Source organism: Poromitra crassiceps (genome assembly GCF_964638095.1).
Source record: "Poromitra crassiceps genome assembly, chromosome: 2".
NCBI classification, from domain to species: Eukaryota; Metazoa; Chordata; class Actinopteri; order Beryciformes; family Melamphaidae; genus Poromitra; species Poromitra crassiceps.
Window position 1 is genome coordinate 14,824,048 of NC_139624.1, and position 17,500 is coordinate 14,841,547.

General features: G+C 44.3%; 1 protein-coding gene and 1 pseudogene across 2 annotated transcripts in view; both read left to right on the plus strand.

The window, feature by feature from the left end:
• Positions 1-17,500, plus strand: part of LOC310789041 (melanoma receptor tyrosine-protein kinase-like) — a gene marked incomplete at its 3' end in the record, with an annotated part of 123,986 nt that overhangs the window by 27,417 nt on the left and 79,069 nt on the right. The gene's annotated exons all lie outside the window — the stretch shown is intronic.
• The window catches only part of LOC310791040 (N-acylneuraminate cytidylyltransferase pseudogene), a 1,317-nt pseudogene continuing 386 nt past the window's right edge, over positions 16,570-17,500 (plus strand). Inside the window, exon 1 of the transcript in view lies at positions 16,570-17,500. This exon is cut by the window's right edge and continues 386 nt beyond it. The product of the transcript in view is annotated as an N-acylneuraminate cytidylyltransferase pseudogene (transcript).

Genomic DNA, 17,500 nt, shown 5'->3' on the forward strand with positions numbered 1-17,500 from the left:
TGAACCCGGTACCATACGGTGACGTGAAAACACTGCAGACGACTGATTGGTCAGGCAGAATTGTGTTTACTGTATCTACTGACTGTCAATGCTGGATACCAGTTTAGTGGGGCTTACCCTCTCTTCTGTTATTTCCATCAGTCTTTGGTGTTGCTGCCTTCGGCTCTGGTGAAATAAAATCGAACTCCTCCTTGCTCAGCTTTAACATGACGGTGGTTTTCAGTTGTTTTGAGAGAGAAAAAGTCAGCTGCTCGGTCAGCCCTTTGTAGTTGTGTGCAGCGTCGGCTCCGCTATGCCGGAGGCGGGGGTTTAGCAAAGCTGCGGTCTTGCCTGGTGAGTGACCGCCGGGGTAGTGGCTCTCTCCGTAGCGTAACCCCCTACCCTCTTATGAGTAACAACAAAGTGATATCCATTCTCCTGGCCGATTGTCACATTTGCCCATGTACACTGTAGGTCATTTAGAGCAGTGGTCCCCAAACACCGGGCCGCGGACCGGTACCGGGCCGCAACGCATTTGGTACCGGGCCACGAGCCGGTCCAAAAAAATAAAGAAATAAAAAAACATAGGCTATAATATTATAGGCTGTGTGTGGTAGTTGAAACATAGTTTCAAGTTGATGTTTATTTATGTTTGTAGTTTAAACAAAAACATAAATACTGTATAGGCTACATACAGTACAACACAAAAGGCTGTTATTTACCCTTTGTCGCCACCCGGTGAGTAAATATATATGTAACTAAAACCATTAAAATTGACAACCGGTCCGCAACAATGTATCTACCGGTCCTTGGCACAAAAAAGGTTGGGAACCCATGATTTAGAGGCACCAGTATTCATAACCAGTTTAAAAGTTCAGTGTATGGATATTTTAATGTTATATGTTATAGCCTACTTGGGCGGAGGGCAGATATGCGGTCGCTATGACGACCAGGTGTGGGCGGAGGTGAGTAAACTTGCTATGGAAGCAGAGTCTATATCAAGTAGAGACGAGTAAGGCCAGGTAGAGTAGAGCTGTACTGTGCTGTTATATGTGGTGGAAATGAGCCATAACCCCACCTGTTACGAACACTAACCCCACCCGTTACCAAGTGACGGCAGGGGGTCCTGACCACACCTCCTGTTTTCACAGAGATGGGAAAAGTACACAAATTATTTCCTTAAAGGACGGCTTTGTGATGTTTAACCCACTTTGTATCATTAGAATCTCGGTGATATAAGCAGATGGACAGTGTTTACCTTCTCTTCGTGTTTTCTGCACTGAGAAATCCCTTTTGGTCTGGCTGCAGAAACTCCGCCCCCACCAGCTGGCACGGCTCATTAATAGAGACACTGCGTAACGCGTCATCATTCAGAAACCACGCCCAAGACGGGGGAAAACAGAAACCCCCCCCTCCAATCCTGGCGTTCTCCTATGTCACGTGCATGGTTGCGTGTTGCACAAAAAGATCGTATATACGGAAGATGAACACTCCAACTTACTTCTTGACAGCTAGATCCACATTTTTCTTCTCGCCAATTCTCAATGGCTTCCTTGTTTTGCTCGGGAGTACAAAAAAACTTTAACTGGCGATTTTTTACATTTGTTGTCTGCGCAGCCCACCACTCAACAGCTTTTAGCTATGTTTAATTCAAGGAAAAGGACGCTGGTGTGTGGAAATGAACGGAGCTTTTCCCCCGTGATGGGCGTGGCCTATTTCATGCAGTGTCTCTATGCTCAATGTGATTCTGTAGATGTGCACATACAGAACAAATAAAAATAAACTATCTGTAGTTAGAACAGCAGAACAGCTGTTCACTTCCATGTCAGAATTAATTATTAATTAATTATTAATTAATAATGATTCATTATTAATATGATTCGAAGACTATTACACTTAAAAGATCTGATTCCAAACATGTGTTAAGATGTATGAAGACTGCTTTGATTCATCATTTGTATGATGTGATTTTTCCACAAAAAAAGGTGCAGATGATGTGAAAGCTGGTAGAGCTGGTAGAATACAGTTTTTGTCTGTCCTGCATTAAAACGAAAGTACAAGCCTGTTTTGAAAATGTAACGAGTAGAAAGTACAGATATTTGTGTTAAAATGTAGGGAGTAAAAGAAAAAAGTTGTCAGAAAAATAAATACTCAGTAAAGTATAGAGACTTAGCTTAAGTACAGTAACAAAGTATTTGTACTTAGTTACTTCCCATCTCTGCAGGAAATTGAAGGAAAACTGTTTTGGTCAGACATCACTCTGTTCCTGCAGCAGCTGGCAGAAGGTTCCAGTGATTTTCCAACAGACAAGTAGAGTCTCGCTCCCACTGTACAGGCTGCTGCAGGCAGGACACACACACACACACACACACACACACACACACACACACACACACACACACACACACACACACACACACACACACACACACACACACGCACGCACACACAAACACACACACACACACACACACACACACACACACACATTACTTACCTATAATAACGACAATGATAATTTGATAGTGATAATTTGCATAAATATTCTGTTCAGTTCGTCTGCACGTCTCAGAAAAACAAAAACAAATTTTTAAGAGCTTTTTAATTAAAGGACAAGGCTGGTGTTTTTTTTTAGCATTTAAGTCAACAAATCTTATGAAAATAACAACAATGTGTTTGCTCTCTTCCTCTTTATGACTCTCCCTCTCCCCCCCCCTCCTCTCTCTTGCTCTCTCCCCCTCTTTCTCCCCCCCCCCTCTCTCTCTCTCTCTCTCTCTCTCTCTCAATTCAATGTCAATTTTCTTTATTGGCATGAATGTCATAACAAAATTGCCAAAGCTCTCGCTCGATCTCTGTCTTGTTTACAACTCTATAGTAAATGGAGCCTTAAAGGGCGGGACATACTCCATGCGCGCTTCCACCCGCGAGGGTCGTGTGGCCAATATGACGTCATTACGGTGGGGGGCGAGGCCACCGCAGCCGTAAACGCGCGTCGCCAGATTTTTCTAGCAGCGTGCCGCGCCACTCCGCTCCGCTTTGCAGGGAGACAACAGATCCATGGGAGAGACAGGAAGAGAAATGAAATGAAGAAGTAAGTAGGCTACACTGAGCCATGTTTTGACCACATGTCTTGACCCATGTGGTCAACTTTGATTTCTAACTGTTCGTTTTTAGTCATTTCAAGTAATGTGCTGTGTTGAGAGAGAGATCTAGCGGTGCTCTGAGCAGCACTCTGAGTATGAACACCTCGGCCCGAGCGGGGTGCGCACGCAGTCTGCGGAGCTCCGCCTCTCGCCTCTTAAAGTCAGCGGTCATTTCAGACCCACAGTGAAATGTCCACTAGGTGCTGATGCTTGTTTTCACATTTAAAGCGGGACTTACCGCCCCAGATTTCCTGCAAAACAGCTCTCCACTCGATCTGAAAACCCCGCAGGCAAGATGGCCTCCCACACTCCCCTCCTTACCTGGCAGAATTACTCCCCCATAAACTAACATATATTGGCCAATTCATAGCTTTCAAGGGGCGTTACGTGCTGCCGGGAACGCCCACCTGGCGCCCACCTGACGGTAAAAAAAAACCTTGTTCATTCCGCTGCCCGCCGAGTCGACTAGTTTCTCACGCTGTGTTTGTTCAGCCAAAATGCCGGATACCTGTTGTGCTATCGGTTGCACTAACTGACGAGGAGACACGCCTGGCTTGTGCTTTTACAGAATCCCGTCGGAGAAAGAAAACTCAGAAAGGAGGAGGTTGTGGATTTGTGCGATTAGACGTGGTTCAGTCGCTGGGGAGGGCAAATGGCTTTTTTTCTACCATCAAAGTACACACGTCTTTGCGGCCAACATTTCATCAAAGGTAAGCTCAAGTAACGTTACAATAATGATTAATACCCCGTTAACGTTACTTGAGCTTACCTTTGATGAAATGTTGGCCGCAAAGACGTGTGTACTTTGATGGTAGAAAAAAAAGCCATTTGCCCTCCCCAGCGACTGAACCACGTCTAATCGCACAAATCCACAACCTCCTCCTGTCTGAGTTTTCTTTCTCCGACGGGATTCTGTAAAAGCACAAGCCAGGCGTGTCTCCTCCTCGGTTAGTGCAACCGATAGCACAACAGGTATCCGGCATTTTGGCTGAACAAACACAGCGTGAGAAACTAGTCGACTCGGCGGGCAGCAGAATGAACAAGTTTTTTTTTGACCGTCAGGTGGGTGTTCCCGGCAGCACGTAACGCTCCTTGAAAGCTATGAATAAGTATGTAACATACAAAATAAAACAACCCGTAATATCTTCATTTGATGTAGAATGCAGAGGACATGTAACTGTTTAGTTAAACTTGCATTCCAGGAATATTGTGCTCTAAAGATGACGTTAGTGGCTCGAGACTGTTTCGTCCTGAAACCCACACGCTTTGCGGTGGTGGCTTTAGCGTAACCTATGTGGGATTCGAGGCGTAACCTATGTGGGTTTTAGCGTAACCTATGTGGGATTCGAGGCGTAACCTATGTGGGATTCGAAATAACGCATCCGAGATAAACGTTATGAATATAGCCACGTTATAAACAACAAACTAATGCTGGTGATCCGTATGGAAACAGTGTTACTCGAAATGGTTAAAAGTTATATCAATTTGGTCATTCAGTGGCATTTTACTGCCTATAACATAACTAACTAGCGGCTAATATTAGCCACAGTAGCCATTACCCATAGATGCACTGGTCTTAAAGGGCTCGCACCGCGTGAACTACAGTAATAATCAATGGGGGGGGGGGGGGGGGGGGGGATCACATGAGTGGGGCGCGTGCTAACCCCACCGTGACGTCACGATGTACCAAATATCCCATTCATTTGAGGGCATAAAAAAAAGCAGTGTTCAACCCATAGAGGGAACTTATGCTGCTGAAAATGATACAAATGGTACAATGGCAACAGTTTGGTCTCAAATGTGGAAATTTTGACCAGAATTCTTCACACACCACCCCCAATGTCATATATATTGGTTAAAAACTGAAAAAAGTGTTTTGGGGGTAAGTTACACTTTAAATACTTTGACTGCCTGTTAGCTGCTAACAGACAATCAAAGTATTTATCTGCTAACAGTTAGCAGATGTCAGAGCACTGTCCATGGTTCTGATGACTTGCTCTATGACCTCTCTATCCACCCCCCATCCAATAGCCTATAAGTAACTCATTCAACTGTAAAATACAACATGTTGGTATAATATAATTTATATGCAGTATATAGCCTATGCTATGCCTAATGGTGTGTGTGTGTATGTGTGTGTGTGTGTGTGTGTGTGTGTGTGTGTGTGTGTGTGTGTGTGTGTGTGTGTGTGTGTGTGTGTGTGTGTGTGTGCATGCGTTGCTTGCGTGTGTGTACTTCATCACTAGCGTGTACTAGGGCCCCATCAAAATTGCTTACACTGGGGCCCCACATAGCTACTCTACGGCACTGTGCGGGTCCAAACATTTCTGCGCATCTGCTGTGTGTGTGTGTTTGTGCGCATGCATGAGTGTGTGTGTGTGTGTGTGTGTGTGTGTGTGTGCATGAGTGTGTGTGTGTGTGTGTGTGTGTGTGTGTGTGTGTGTGTGTGTGTGTGTGTGTGTGTGTGTGTGAGAGAGAGAGAGAGAAGGCCACTGTTTTCCCTGTTATGTCTTGCTATGGCATTCTGCATTATAACATTATCTATCTCTCTCTCTCTTTCTCTCTCTCTCTCTCTTACCCCTTTCAGACTGAGGGCCAAACAGGGTTATTGCAGGTTATATCGGCCGATAACCGATATATCGGTATCGGCCGATATGTTGGCCGATATGCCGATATATCTTTATTTTGTATTTTTTAAGTCATAGACAACATGTTGTGTATATTTGATATTTTTTCTTAATTCAAGTTATATTTTATATATGTTCTATTTGTGTTTTTGTATTTCTAGTTATTTATCATTATTAAATCCCCAGTTCAGTTGACTGTTTCATTGCATTGATGTCATTTTGGACAATAACGTTGATTGATAAGCTGTAAAATATCCTGCCTACATTACATATCTCAAGTCCTGTCAAGTCATATCTTTGTCAAGTGTTTTCATATTTCAGGGATCATTGCAAAAACATTGTGTAATATAATGTGTATATTTAATATAAGAATATCGGCCGATATATGGATATCGGAATTTTTTTACTCCCTAATATCGGTATCGGCATCGGCCTCAAACATCCAGTATCGGTCGGGCTCTACAGGTGACCTTTGTGTTTGAAAGGGTTAACCCACGTTGGCCGACGCGGCTTGGCGACCCACCTGGAGGTGGGTGGGACTGTGGGACATGGGTTGATTTCAGTGTGAGTGGCGCTGTCAGTCTGTCACTGCCCCATTTCCATCACTGCCTGATTTGCACCCCGCATGTGTAGAGTAGAGTAGAGTAGAAAATTGTATTTGTGTCACTCCTCAATACAACAGCATAAAAACAATTTGGTACATACAACATGTATTGTGGACCACTCACTAGGAGTTATGAGACACACACTTTAAAAATACAAGAAAGAAAAACACACAGTAGTGTACAATAAATCACATCAGTTAACTCATTGAGTGCCAAGGACGAGTATGTTCGTCAATTCAGATACTAACGTAGAGTGCAGTTTTATTAGCAAACGTGTGTATTTACGATGCTGCGCGCAATTACCTGACTGGGTAACTTACATGTGTAGTTGTTTGAGCACATTGCTCCAGCTGTAAACAAGGCTATCTCTGTGAGTACTCGACCAATCTGAAAAAAATGTGTCACGATGAGTTTATTAGACACATACAGTGTAATGAAATTATCCTTCAAGGGCTAAACTCATTCACAATGTTAATGTGCTTGTAGGCTAAACTCATTCACAATGTTAATGTGCTTGTAGGCTAAACTCATTCACAATGTTAATGTGCTTGTAGGCTAAACTCATTCACAATGTTAATGTGCTTGTAGGCTAAACTCATTCACAATGTTAATGTGCTTGTAGGCTAAACTCATTCACAACGTTAATGTGCATGTAGGCTAAACTCATTCACAATGTTAATGTGCATGTAGGCTAAACTCATTCACAATGTTAATGTGCTTGTAGGCTAAACTCATTCACAATGTTAATGTGCTTGTAGGCTAAACTCATTCACAATGTTAATGTGCTTGTAGGCTAAACTCATTCACAATGTTAATGTGCTTGTAGGCTAAACTCATTCACAATGTTAATGTGCTTGTAGGCTAAACTCATTCACAATGTTAATGTGCTTGTAGGCTAAACTCATTCACAACGTTAATGTGCATGTAGGCTAAACTCATTCACAATGTTAATGTGCATGTAGGCTAAACTCATTCACAATGTTAATGTGCATGTAGGCTAAACTCATTCACAATGTTAATGTGCTTGTAGGCTAAACTCATTCACAATGTTAATGTGCATGTAGGCTAAACTCATTCACAATGTTAATGTGCTTGTAGTAGGGGTGTCACAATATATCGTCCCACGAAATTTCGCGATAGTAAAACGTCACGATATGTATCGTTGAGATGAAATCTCATATCGCAAAAAAAAAAAAAAATTTTTTTTTTTTTTTTTTTCCCTCCAAAAAATAGACTAAGAAACGTCTTTGTTTGTTGAAGTTCAATGTGTGGAAAGTAGTTCAGTTGAACAAGTCTCTGAAGAGACACATGAGAAGTTATACAGGAGAGAAACCATTCAATTGAGTTTCTGGCAAAACTGTTTACTTGACAGGAAAAACTGAAGATGCATAAAAAATAGATTAAGAAAAGTCTTGTTGTTTGAGTTTGAAGAAAAACTGAAGATGCATAATGAGAATTTATACTGCTGAGAAACCTTTTAGTTCAAAGTAAATCTAAGTGACGGTGTAACTCATTCTATTTCAAGATAAGCCTTATCTCCAATCTCATGTTTTTTCTAGTTGTTATTGTAATAACAATTTCCCACAACAGCATGTTTTGTATTTGTGCATTTCAAATAAAATACTACTTTTCCAGTCATATATTGTCATTATTCAAGTTTAAAAAAATATTGTTAAAATCGTATCGTATCGTATCGTTATCGTGAACCCAGTATCGTGATACGTATCGTATCGTGAACTGAGTGTATCGTGACACCCCTAGCTTGTAGGCTAAACTCATTCACAATGTTAATGTGCATGTAGGCTAAACTCATTCACAATGTTAATGTGCATGTAGGCTAAACTCATTCACAATGTTAATGTGCATGTAGGCTAAACTCATTCACAATGTTAATGTGCTTGTAGGCTAAACTCATTCACAATGTTAATGTGCATGTAGGCTAAACTCATTCACAATGTTAATGTGCATGTAGGCTAAACTCATTCACAATGTTAATGTGCTTGTAGGCTAAACTCATTCACAATGTTAATGTGCATGTAGGCTAAACTCATTCACAATGTTAATGTGCTTGTAGGCTAAACTCATTCACAATGTTAATGTGCATGTAGGCTAAACTCATTCACAATGTTAATGTGCTTGTAGGCTAAACTCATTCACAATATTAATGTGCATGTAGGCTAAACTCATTCACAATGTTAATGTGCATGTAGGCTAAACTCATTCACAATGTTAATGTGCTTGTAGGCTAAACTCATTCACAATGTTAATGTGCATGTAGGCTAAACTCATTCACAATGTTAATGTGCTTGTAGGCTAAACTCATTCACAATGTTAATGTGCATGTAGGCTAAACTCATTCACAATGTTAATGTGCTTGTAGGCTAAACTCATTCACAATGTTAATGTGCATGTAGGCTAAACTCATTCACAATGTTAATGTGCATCTAGGCTAAACTCATTCACAATGTTAATGTGCTTGTAGGCTAAACTCATTCACAATGTTAATGTGCATGTAGGCTAAACTCATTCACAATGTTAATGTGCTTGTAGGCTAAACTCATTCACAATGTTAATGTGCATGTAGGCTAAACTCATTCACAATGTTAATGTGCTTGTAGGCTAAACTCATTCACAATATTAATGTGCATGTAGGCTAAACTCATTCACAATGTTAATGTGCATGTAGGCTAAACTCATTCACAATGTTAATGTGCTTGTAGGCTAAACTCATTCACAACGTTAATGTGCATGTAGGCTAAACTCATTCACAATGTTAATGTGCATGTAGGCTAAACTCATTCACAATGTTAATGTGCTTGTAGGCTAAACTCATTCACAATGTTAATGTGCATGTAGGCTAAACTCATTCACAATGTTAATGTGCATGTAGGCTAAACTCATTCACAATGTTAATGTGCTTGTAGGCTAAACTCATTCACAATGTTAATGTGCTTGTAGGCTAAACTCATTCACAATGTTAATGTGCATGTAGGCTAAACTCATTCACAATGTTAATGTGCTTGTAGGCTAAACTCATTCACAATGTTAATGTGCATGTAGGCTAAACTCATTCACAATGTTAATGTGCTTGTAGGCTAAACTCATTCACAATGTTAATGTGCATGTAGGCTAAACTCATTCACAATGTTAATGTGCATGTAGGCTAAACTCATTCACAATGTTAATGTGCTTGTAGGCTAAACTCATTCACAACGTTAATGTGCATGTAGGCTAAACTCATTCACAATGTTAATGTGCATGTAGGCTAAACTCATTCACAATGTTAATGTGCTTGTAGGCTAAACTCATTCACAATGTTAATGTGCTTGTAGGCTAAACTCATTCACAATGTTAATGTGCATGTAGGCTAAACTCATTCACAATGTTAATGTGCTTGTAGGCTAAACTCATTCACAACGTTAATGTGCATGTAGGCTAAACTCATTCACAATGTTAATGTGCATGTAGGCTAAACTCATTCACAATGTTAATGTGCTTGTAGGCTAAACTCATTCACAATGTTAATGTGCTTGTAGGCTAAACTCATTCACAATGTTAATGTGCTTGTAGGCTAAACTCATTCACAACGTTAATGACCATGTAGGCTAAACTCATTCACAATGTTAATGTGCATGTAGGCTAAACTCATTCACAACGTTAATGTGCATGTATGCTAAACTCATTCACAATGTTAATGTGCTTGTAGGCTAAACTCATTCACAACGTTAATGTGCATGTAGGCTAAACTCATTCACAACGTTAATGTGCTTGTAGGCTAAACTCATTCACAATGTTAATGTGCTTGTAGGCTAAACTCATTCACAACGTTAATGTGCATGTAGGCTAAACTCAATCACAATGTTAATGTGCATGTAGGCTAAACTCATTCACAATGTTAATGTGCTTGTAGGCTAAACTCATTCACAATGTTAATGTGCATGTAGGCTAAACTCATTCACAATGTTAATGTGCTTGTAGGCTAAACTCATTCACAATGTTAATGTGCATGTAGGCTAAACTCATTCACAATGTTAATGTGCATGTAGGCTAAACTCATTCACAATGTTAATGTGCATGTAGGCTAAACTCATTCAACTCTGTCCTGTCACTGTTTTTGTAGACAGAGGAAAACTCAGCAGAACAAATGATCAGATCATGAAGATAGAAGAGTGAAGGGAGAGACACACATAAGACTTAAGGGCTTTTTCCTTTTTCCTTTTGAAGTCTCTCTCTCTTTCTGTCTCTCTCTGGCTGTCTCTGTGTCTCTCTCTGTCTGTCTCTCTGTGTCTCTCTCTGTCTGTCTGTCTGTCTCTCTGTCTCTGTGTCTCTCTGTGTCTCTCTCTGTGTCTCTCTCTCTCGCTGTCTCTGTGTCTCTGTCTGTCTGTCTCTCTGTGTCTCTCTCTCTCGCTGTCTCTGTGTCTCTGTCTGTCTGTCTCTCTGTGTCTCTCTCTGTCTGTCTGTCTGTCTCTCTGTCTCTGTGTCTCTCTGTGTCTCTCTCTGTGTCTGTCTGTCTCTCTGTCTCTGTGTCTCTGTCTGTCTGTCTCTCTGTGTCTCTCTCTCTCGCTGTCTCTGTGTCTCTGTCTGTCTGTCTCTCTGTGTCTCTCTCTGTCTGTCTGTCTCTCTGTCTCTCTCTCTCTCGCTGTCTCTGTGTCTCTGTCTGTCTGTCTCTCTGTGTCTCTCTCTGTCTGTCTGTCTCTCTGTCTCTGTCTCTCTGTGTCTCTCTGTGTCTCTGTGTGTCTCTCTCTCTCGTTGTCTCTGTGTCTCTGTCTGTCTGTCTCTCTGTGTCTCTCTCTCTCGCTGTCTCTGTGTCTCTGTCTGTCTGTCTCTATGTGTCTCTCTCTGTCTGTCTCTCTGCCTGTCTGTCTCTCTGTCTGTGTGTCTCTGTCTGTCTCTCTGTTTGTGTCTCTCTCTCTCGCTGTCTCTGTGGACACGAGGACAGTTTCCTATGGTGACGGGGAATTATTTTATCGTTAGTGCCTCCCTTTTAGACGGCGACGGCGAATTTGGGCTTAGGAAACCACACATTTTGAAACCACTCTCCAGAGTGAAATTCTTGGTGACGCTCCCCGCTGCGCGCACCATGTAATCGCTTTGACACGGCTCATTTCAGGAATTCTGACGTGCCTGCACACGCGATTACGCCATAGCCGTGCGCGAGTTGGCAACCATTTTCAAAATAAAACGTCAGTATGAATGAAGTTTGGCAACATTCAGAATTAAGCTACACTGCGGCCAACTTCAGTTACATGTTCATAACGTTACTGCTGCGAGGAGCCGATGGCTGTACCCGGTCGGCATTTAACGTTAGTTACAAAAGCACGTCGACAGTGTTTTCTCACTGCCAGTAGCCTACAGTAGGGTTTGACAGATCACAGTCAGCGCTCCCGGTCCTCGCTGCTCGTTAAATATTTCCAATGGCCGTTATTCTGATAAACTGGTCACATATATGTTACATTCTCACCCGACTTTAAAACAGTTTGGGTTTTTTTTTGCTTGAAAACAGCTTTTTGTCAAGTCTAAATGACTGCGGTAGGCGTACTCTACTTCCGTGTTTAAAACCGGAAAGACGATTACGAAATGACGTCATGCAGAAGCATCCTTGTATGGGCAAATAATAAGGTGACACACTGCCACCTAGCGACATGGCATGTACATTACGGCGTTTTAAAAATTCAACAGCGCTCATGTAAACAGGGAGAAGGTGTGAAGGAAAAGGTGTGAAGGAAACACTATTGTGTCGTTTCTTCCAGAAACTGTCCTCGTGTAAAGGGCCCCTCTGTGTCTCTGTCTGTCTGTCTCTCTGTGTCTCTGTCTGTCTCTCTCTGTCTCTCTCTGCCTGTCTGTCTGTCTCTCTCTCTGCCTGTCTGTCTCTCTGTCTCTGGCTGTCTGTCTCTCTGTGTCTCTATCTGTCTCTCTCTGTCACTCTCTGCCTGTCTGTCTCTCTGTCTCTGTCTGTCTGTCTCTCTCTCTGCCTGTCTGTCTCTCTGTCTCTGTCTGTCTCTGTCTGTCTCTCTCTCTCTGTCTCTCTCTCTGCCTGTCTCTCTGTCTCTCTCTGCCTGTCTGTCTCTCTGTGTCTCTTGTCTGTCTGTCTCTTTCTCTGTCTCTCTCTCTCTGTCTGTCTCTCTTTGTCTCTTTCTCTCTGTCTTTCTCTCTCTGTGTCTCTGTCTGTCTCTCTTTCTGTCTCTCTCTGCCTGTCTGTCTCTCTGTGTCTCTGTCTCTTTCTCTCTGTCTTTCTCTCTCTCTCTCTGTCTGTCTCTCTGTGTCTGTCTGTCTCTCTGTGTGTGTCTCTTTCTCTCTCTCTGTGTCTCTGTCTGTCTGTCTCTCCCTCTCTGTCTCTCTCTCTCTCTCTCTCTCCCTCTGTCTGTCTGTCTGTCTTCCCCCACCCTCCCTCTCTGTCTCTCTCTCTCTCTCTCTGTCTGTGTCTCTCTCTCAGTAAATCTGTCTCTATAAGAAGAGAAGGAGGAGAAGGTCATGGGCAAGAATGCGCTCAATCTTCTTTTCTGTTTTCTTCTCATCATCTTCTCTTTGATCTCATGTGAAGATTCATCTTCTCTCTGTCTCTCTCTCTCTCTCCCTCTGTCTGTCTGTCTGTCTTCCCCCACCCTCCCTCTCTCTCTCTCTCTCTCTCTCTCTCCCTCTCTTTCGCTCTGTCTGTCTGTCTGTCTGTCTCCACCCTCTCTCTCTCTCGCTCTGTCTGTCTGTCTGTCTTCCCCCACCCTCCCTCCCTCTCTCTCTCTCTCTCTCTCTCTCTCTCTCCCTCTCTTTCACTCTGTCTGTCTGTCTCCCGCCACCCTCTCTCTCTCTCTCTCTCTCTCTCTCTCTCTCTCTCTCTCTGTCTGTCTGTCTGACTGTCTGTCTCCCCCCACCCTCCCTCTCTCTCTCCCTCCATCCCTCTCACCCTGTCTGTCTGTCTCCCCCCACCCTCCCTCTCTCTCTCTCCCTCCATCCCTCTCACCCTGTCTGTCTGTCTCCCCCACCCTCCCTCTCTCTCTCTCTCTCTCTCTCCCTCCATCCCTCTCACCCTGTCTGTCTGTCTCCCCCCCCTCTCCCACCCTCCCTCTCTCTCTCTCTCCCTCCATCCCTCTCACCCTGTCTGTCTGTCTCCCCCCTCCCACCCACCCTCCCTCTCTCTCTCTCTCCCTCCATCCCTCTCACCCTGTCTGTCTGTCTCCCCCCACCCTCCCTCTCTCTCTCTCCCTCCATCCCTCTCACCCTGTCTGTCTGTCTCCCCCCACCCTCCCTCTCTCTCTCTCCCTCCATCCCTCTCACCCTGTCTGTCTGTCTCCCCCCACCCTCCCTCTCTCTCTCTCCCTCCATCCCTCTCACCCTGTCTGTCTGTCTCCCCCACCCTCCCTCTCTCTCTCTCTCTCTCTCTCCCTCCATCCCTCTCACCCTGTCTGTCTGTCTCCCCCCACCCTCCTACCCACCCTCCCCTCTCTCTCTCCATCCCTCTCACCCTGTCTGTCTGTCTCCCCCCACCCACCCACCCACCCTCCCTCTCTCTCTCTCTCTCTCCCTCCATCCCTCTCACCCTGTCTGTCTGTCTCCCCCCACCCTCCCACCCTCTCTCTCTCTCTCTCCATCCCTCTCACCCTGTCTGTCTGTCTCCCCCCACCTACCCACCCTCCCTCTCTCTCTCTCTCTCTCCCTCCATCCCTCTCACCCTGTCTGTCTGTCTCCCCCCACCCTCCCACCCTCTCTCTCTCTCTCTCCATCCCTCTCACCCTGTCTGTCTGTCTCCCCCCACCCTCCCACCCTCTCTCTCTCTCTCTCTCTCTCTCTCTCTCTCTCTCTCTCTCTGGATTGGTGTTTTCAGTCATTTTCAGTGTTGTTGCCTCTGTGTTGTTTGTGTGAATCTGCCTGCAGACACACAGTGGGCTCACAGCATCTTAAAGGGATAGTTGTGATTTATGTTGATGTGGGGATGTATGAGGTACTTGCTGACAGTCAGTGGACTACATGCAGTAGAATGCAGCCGGCGCGCTCCCGGTTTGGAGAAATGGAGACTGGGCGCATCACGCAAGTAGAGCTGTGTCACAAGCAAAAAACTCACAAAACAACCGAAAAAGAAACCATACGGCTCAGCGTAATCCAAGTCTCCACAAGCCCTGAGATGCCAAGTTGACTTGAAAAAAGGTCATTTACACCCTGTTTTTAGCTGAGATCTTCAATGTAGCGGCTGGCTACAGTAGCTGCTCAGTAGCACAGTAGCTGCTCCTCACATTATTGGATTGGATTATCAGATTTCAGATTTTCATTATAGATGAGCGACTTGAGACACCAGAATGGAGTCGGAGTTGAACGTTACTTTCTCCACACAAACATCCCTACTTTTTGTAGCCGTCAACACCTTCAGTGCTTTCATTTGCTTTGGCACTACATCTCTCAGCCACATAACGTGCCTGGATCACTCCACAGCAGCACCTTCTGAGCCAAACAGATGGGCGGAGGGATACAGTGCTGCTGGCCTTATTATGATCTAAACAAGTAGCCTAAATATGAGCTGTCTATTTTGAGGGCAGGTTTGGGACTTTCCCAGCAGCACCTAAAGGCAGCGTGAAAAACACAACGTCACGCTGTCCAATGTGTTGTTTAGTTCAGGGTCATTCCTAATATGGGCCAAACAACAGCCTGTGTGTGTGTGTGTGTGTGTGTGTGTGTGTGTGTGTGTGTGTGTGTGTGCGTGCGTGCGTGTGTGTGCGTGTGCGTGTGCGTGTGCGTGTATGTATGTAACAGAAGTGGTGGTGTAACAGTCAGCAGCTCTTCACTCATCCCATTAACTCTAATTCAATAGTTACACACAGCTCCGCCTTATGGGGCAACAACATTCCTGTGTGTGTGTGTGTGTGTGTGTGCGTGTGTGTGTGTGTGTGTGTGTGTGCGTGTGCGTGTGCGTGTGCATGTGCGTGCGCGTGTGCGTGTGCGTGTGTGAGTGTGAGAGAGAGTCCTACAGCATGAATGTTCCTTTTGCAATGAGAGAGAGAACATGGATAGCATACCTGCCAGGCTGAGATAAAGAGGCAGATGTTCTTGGGTACCACCACCTCATCAGATTTATCAGGTCTGTTGAAGCTCCATCAGTGATGTCATCCATTGTTCTGTGGATTTATGCTAAACTACGCGCGCTCGATTCCTAGGCTCGCCTGCTGCGTGGGCTCGCCCACCCTGCAGCTCGCATACGCAGCTTGGCCACTGCGCGGCATATTCTCAGTGATGTCACTCGCTTATGATTCATGACATCACTGATAACGTCACAATGCCTATGACACCATCAGTGCCTATGACATCATCAGTGATGTCATAAGATGATTTTGCTCTTATGACAACAGACAGAGATTGCCCACTTGCCCCTTTTATATATATATATATATATATATATATATATATATATATATATATATATATATATATACCGGTATATATATATATATATATAGAGAGAGAGAGAGAGAGAGAGAGAGAGAGGTTTTAACTTGACAACAAAAACATTCTAAATTGAACCCCAGCTCACTTCCTGTTGCAGTGTTTGCTATGGACAGAAAAGGGGGGAAAAACATACAAGTGCAGGACTGACCATTCCGTGAAAACCTCTATAGTTAGACAGATAGATAAGAAAGAGATTAAATGGGACTGCCGTTGAAATGTAGACTTTTTGTTAGACAAACGTTGAGATTGAACATATCTGTCGATAGAAACGTAACATATTTTTTACTTTGTTTTCCTGAGCCACCTTTTGTTTGCATCCATTCATTGATTAGACATTTGCGGTGAGTCATTGTGGCTCAAACATGTAGATTAGGTTATCCTTATTTCTTTGATGAATCCCCACCACCATAAACGGGAGCTCGGGCTCTGTGTGTCTGTCCCGCTGTGATTGTCCCGCCGTGACATCATCCGTGATGTCATAAATCCCACTTTGACCATCTGGGATTTATGACATCACTGATGACAAAATTCGAACGCTGTGACGTGAGTGATGTCTTTTCCTTCTATATATACTAGGTTCCTTGAGCTCATGCGTTTGTGCCAGTTTTCCGGTCAGTTCTTCATTCTTCTGCGATAGTGTTGGTGAATGCACTACTCTTCTTCTGCGATAGTGTTGGTGAATGCACTACTCTAGTCGACTCAACCTTTCGTTTACTTGGATCGACCTAAAGGGGCAGATATTCTGATTTACAAGCCAATAAGCGGGTCAGTGTTGTTTGGTCATTACTAATGGCTGCACGGAAGAGAGTTAACTCTGGCAATGGCATTGACGGTGATGTGCAGGATGGACTTGTGTCCGCCAAGCAAGTCAGGGCTCCAAAGAGACGCATCACTGCCTTGGTTCTGGCGAGGGGGGGAAGCAGAGGGATTCCTCCGAAAAATATCAAAATGCTAGCCGGGGTTCCCCTCATCGGATGGGTATTGAGAGCTGCGATGGACTCCAACATGTTCGACAGTGTGTGGGTGTCAACTGACCACGATGAGATAGAGAAGGTAGCAAAGGCTTGGGGGGCCAAGGTGCACCGCAGGAGCCCTGGAGTTTCCAGAGATTCTTCTTCTTCTTCACTGGAGACCATCCAGGAGTTTATCAGGCTTAACCCAGAGGTAGATGTGATCTGTCACATCCAGGCTACATCCCCCTGTCTCCATCCTTTCCATGTGAAGGAAGCCTTGGAGATGATCACGCTGCAGGACTTCGACTCAGTCGTTGCTGTGGTCAGAAGACACCAGTTCCGCTGGAAAGAGGTCAAGAAAGGAGCTGGTGAGATGACCAAGCCGTTCAATTTAGATCCAGCGAACCGGCCACGGCGTCAGGACTGGGATGGAGAACTCTGTGAGAACGGCTCCTTCTACATAGGCACCAGAGATCTCCTAGAGAAGAAGAAAACTATACTGGGCGGCAAGATCTCCTACTATGAGATGCTGCCAGAGTATAGTGTAGACATTGACGTGGACATCGACTGGCCTGTGGCAGAACAGAGGGTTCTGAGGTATGGTTACTTTGGCCAGGACAAGCCTGAGGTGGTTGGGCTGATGTTGTGCAATGTGTCTGGATGTTTAACGGATGGAAAGATCTTCGTTTCTGTATCCGGGGGGGAGATGCTGTCTGTCAACACCAGGGACACCATGGGCATCCGCATGCTGGAGAGAGAAGGAGTGA